The sequence below is a fragment of the Vitis vinifera genome, chromosome 13 (assembly GCF_030704535.1).
Source record: "Vitis vinifera cultivar Pinot Noir 40024 chromosome 13, ASM3070453v1".
Taxonomy (NCBI): Eukaryota; Viridiplantae; Streptophyta; class Magnoliopsida; order Vitales; family Vitaceae; genus Vitis; species Vitis vinifera.
In genome coordinates this window covers 22,966,432-22,971,962 of record NC_081817.1, presented here as the reverse complement: position 1 = coordinate 22,971,962, position 5,531 = coordinate 22,966,432, and positions in this window count along the sequence as shown.

Genomic DNA, 5,531 nt, shown 5'->3' with positions numbered 1-5,531 from the left:
TGATGAAACCCACGTGACTTCTTCTTAAGACTTAAAAATGAAAACTACCATAACTGGATAGATGAGCCTGATCTGGTGCCATTGGCTCTGTGTATTATTCGTCCCGCATGCCTTCTTCAGACTTCAAGCCACCAAATTTGAAAAAATATCAAGTTTTGGGATTTTTCTCTGGGGAGATGAGTTTTTAAAATATTGTTCAAGATTCTTTTTTATCAAGCTGGCAGTATCATTGTTATTGATTTTTTAATTAAAGGTAAAATGCAAGAACTCTGAAGATGAAATCGCGGCCACACCTACTTCAGAGAAGGAAGCGTGGTAAAGAGTGTCAAGATGTCGTACCGACTTAGAACTCATCATTCAACTTAGAGGTGATTATATCATAACTTGTACTTTCATTAATAATTTTATTTTTTATCATCCAAATGGTCATGGTATATAGTAAACATTTGGGTCCTCTCGCATTTCTATCCATTATGGAAGTGTAGTTTTTCTATACCTTAAATATATTTAGTTATAATGAATTTGAAATTTCATCAAAAGGATTTTGATAAGTGAAAATAATCGATGAAAGGTGTTTGATGAAATTTCAAACTAATGGTAGCTATGTATATTTAATTCAAACTTTAAGAAATGTAAATAAATGAGCTTTTTTGTATATCAGTATTATTTCATTATGCATCAATTTTATTTGTTTGCATTTTAATCTTATTTACTTATATCTTAATTCAAAGTCAAGTAATTTCTAATCCACGTAATTTATAATTTTAGTAACAAAACCAAATTAGTAATCTTAGTTTTAAGTTAATTTAAAATAAAAATAAAACCAAGGTTTCAAGAAAATTTTAAATTTACTCTAAAATCAATATTGGTTATGATGACTTTAAGAAAACTTTTAAGGCGTGTTTGATACATGAAAATAAGGAGTGCGAATGAGTATCATATTCTTTTTCTCTTTCAATCTCATGTTTGGATTCAGCGAAAATGAAATCCTATTTATAACTGGGATTTTAATTCATCTCGACTAACAAGTTATTTTTAAAAATGCTTTTTAAAATTTTAAAAACTAAAAACTTGCTTAGATAGTTGTTTTTAAAAATAATTTTTTATTTTGATTTTGTGAAAAACATAAATTGTAAATTCAATGTAAACTAAATTTAATTCACATCTTATTAAAAATAAAAATATTTTTTAATTACAAATAAATTTAAAATAAATAGTTTTTAATAAAATATGAATATTAATAATAATAAAATCATAAATTATATTTTTTTACAAATATTATAAAAATGTAGATATTAACATTAATTGATTTATTTGTTTAAAATAATAATAATAATTCAAAATCAATCATTTTTAATACTATTTATATGATTTTATAAATATTATAAAAATATGGATATTAACATATTATAAAAGCATAATTAATTTTTTTATTAAAAATAAATAATAATGATTCAAAATTAATAATTATTAATACTATTCTATTTTAAAATGAATATAGAAATAAATAAAATTTAATTTTTAAAAGCATAAATGAGTCAAAAATTTTATTTTATCCTTACATTTATTACTTAGTTACGAAGATGACATTCTAAATTATTTTATTTAATCTATAATTAATTTTTTTTAATTTCAAATTATTCTTAAAAATTACAAGATTTATTAAAGAATTTAAAACGTTAATTATGTCTACTATTATATATAAGTTTTAAATAAATTTTTAAAATTTTAACCTTATTGATAAATTCAATACAAAATCTATTTTCTCTTATGAAAAAAAAAATCCTCCATTTTACTTTGTTTTCAAAAAATTATTTAATAAGAACCAAATAGTGGTATACATTTTTTAAGAACAATTTTATTTTTAAATCACATGCGAATTGAGTTTTTATTTTTTTTTAGCAAAAAATAACTCTCAAGGGTTTTTTTTAAAATGAAAATAAAAAATTATTTCAAATTATGTACAATATGAAATTTTTTAAAAATTTAAAAAATTATTATATAAATGACAATTTATTTATTTATTTATTTTTATTTAACATTAAAATATAAAAAAATTATCATTCCAAATTTATATTTTTATATACATCCAAACATAAAAATTAGAATTACCTATTCATTTCTATTCTCTTGAATAGGAATGCATTTAAAATATTCATTTTTATTTTTTATTCTCGCGTACCAAACACCCCCTAAAAGAAATTAGGGAGAATTACTGAATAAGGTGGGTTAGATTTAATAATTACTAGGAATGGTGTTCTCTTTTGATAATTTTTGGGAAGGATAATAATAGACTTAAATACCAAAACTATCCTTCAACCGAAACTTTTAAAATTCAAAGCATGTAGAGCACTTCACTTGGTTTGTCATGATATGGTACATGAGCCCCACATTTATTGTAATTATTGACGTTCAAATTTTAAATCAAAATTTTGGTTTTAACACTTACAATTAATATATATATAATGATAGTATAATTTGTGTGGACCCCATATTTCACTCGATGCATTCTCACTCGATGGCGTGACTCACTTTTTATTTATTTGGTGAAAAATATGATTTTTAGAAAAGACTTGGAGTCGCCACTTATTTTTATTTTATTTTTAAAGAGAAAACAAAATAAGAAAGAAAACTTAAGTGAGACTCTTTATTTGGAAAAGACGTTTGTGAAAAACCAAACCTGGGTTCAAGAGTCAGGTTATTTATTGGGAAAGTACGATAAAGACCGTAGCACCCCTCTAAGCCCTTAAAAATGAGTCTCTACTAAATAAGGTAAAGCAAGTATGACAATTAACTAGGAGATCAATGTATACCAAAATGATCAAATAATAAAACGAATCATGCATAAGAATAAACAATATGGGACTGAGATCATACCTTGGTAGCAAGTAATAGTGCGGTATCATGGAAACAAGGTTAGCTCACAATAATAAATACAAAATATATCATATGCATATCAAAAAGCAAGACAAAGATCAGATAATATTCATTAAGTATAGCAGTTGATAATCAGAAGAGAAAACTTATATGTAGGGCGCCCACCAAAGCCCAATTGATTTTGCATGAATTAATCCCACAAACTCCATTATTTTGGAATTATGAAAATTTCATTCATACTTATTAGAAATTAAGAAAATCGGAAAATTATTTAAAGATCAAAGAAAATTTGTGAAAATGTTTACTTGAAAGGAAATGTAGCAAGTTTATTTAAAAACAGGATTTTTAGTGACTCTAAACCCTAATGAAGGAAGAATAAAAAAAATGATTTAAAATTATTTGAAAACCAAGGTGCAATTAAAATTATTAGATAAAATCAAACAGAGCATGTATGCAAACAAACAAATTCAACGAAACAAACTAAAAATCCTTAATGTCCAAACCAAACAATAAAATAACACCCAAGAATTTATTGAAAAATGTAGGAGAATAATATGAAAATTAGGAAATGTGAGGTTCACAAAGACCTTACCTGGGATGCCTTCTCTCAAGCAAGACCTTTTTTCATATAGTTTCCCAACTCTTTTTTCTCTATTCCAACTCTCTGTATCTTGCAATTTTTTTTGCTTTTCTTGCAAGAATATTAGTAGACTCACAACTCTCTCTTTTTCCCTCAAGCTCCCTAATGGATCCTCTCTAACAGCTCCTCACCGAAAAATGCTCTCCCCAAACTAGAATCTGAATCATCTCTTCCCTTAACGTTTCTTATCCGATCTTTCTTCCATTACCTCACTCTCTCGAAATCACTCCCCTATAACCCTCTAGCTTCACCTTCCTTTGTTCTGTTTTTTTTTTTTCCAGTCTCCAACTCCCTCCAAAAACCCATTTTTTGCAACTCTCTCCTTCTTGAATCCCTTTCTTTGTGACACCCCTTGGACTCCTCTTTCCTCTCTATCTAATGCTTAGATCATCATCCTCTGAAGCTCCCCCGTTCCAGCCATCTCCCACTCTTCCTTTTGCTATGTTTTTCTTCTCTTCCAAGTCTCTACCCTTTCCACTGCTTCAACCACCACCATGGCAAGGTGGTCACATCCTTGCCACATGTCTCAATAGCTTGCTTACCTCTGTAGAAGTCGTTTCCCACTCCAACAACATGCTGCTAGCTCCTCTTAGCGTCAGAAAAATCCCTTGGTCCAAGAGGGGTCTATAACTTGTTATTTAAATTTACTATTTAAAACACAAATACTTTTAAAAAAAATCAAAATATTATTTATTGTGTGTGTGTGTGTGTTTTACATTTTTTAATCTAATTTTTAATTTTATTAAGAAAAAAACAAGTTTCATAATTATATAATAAAAATGATGATTTTTTTATGTATATATTTTTAATTTTTAAATTGATAAATTATGTTTTTGTATTAAATTCGAGAAAGATAAAATGTTTAATTTTTCATTTAGATTATATAAAAAGAATCAGAAAATGATAGAGACTGTTTAATCATTTTTTATTTTTTATAATAAAATAATTTTAAAAAATTTATATGATTTTTCTTTCTTTTTTTTTTCTTTTGTATAATGTTTTTTTCTTTAATTTTCATATATAATTTTTTTTCTTAGTGCATCGAGTGGATGATGTTAATACATTTGATATGTAGAATATTACTTTTATTATAAAATATGGGTATAACAAAAATGTGCACTTACATTACAATAAAACTTAATTGGGAAAATTTTAAATTTTTTTATAAAAATGATATTTTTGTGTGATCATACCATATTTCATAACATACTAATATTATAAATTATTTATGAAATCAAATAAAATACTAATTTGAATTTACGAGACTCGTAGGTTTTTTTATACAAAAATTATTAAATAATTTTAATGCACTGAATGAATGTTGTTAATATACTGATATGATGCGTTAATACCAATAGAGTATGAATAATCATTTTTAGAATTATTACTTTTATAATGAAATATAGGTATGACACAAATGCATTATACTTACAATACAAATACATTATTGTTATAATATATTACAACATAATTTAATTTATTTTTGTTTAATTTTTTCACATGCTATATTAACCCATGAATAGTTGTGAGTTGTTCCATTTAATAATTGTGTGTTATTGAATTAAATATTTATATATTATTGAATTGATGATTACTTGTGAAAAATAATTACTTCTTCTATGGTAACAAAGTTTTTAATTATATATTTCATATATAAAACGATATGATTTTTATTCATAAGATGTTAAAAAATATTTTTTTACAAGGTTGTTTAAAAAATTTCTGTTCTTTTTGAAAAAAGAATAGAAAAAATAACAATTTTTTTAAAGTCATTTGATTGTTCAAAAGTGACTAATAATTTTTTAAGATCTGAGAAATGTTGTAGACCCCCATTTAGGCATGGGTCACCTTTTCTCTATTTGTTTTTACAGATCACATTTTTAGCCAGGCGTCACTATCCCAGCGGGCCACGTGTCATATCCTTAGTGGTCATAAGGAATCAACCTCGCTTTTTGAAGCTGCAGTAGGACTCTGACACGTGGAGTAACTTTCTGGAGGGGGGTCCCGTAGGCCG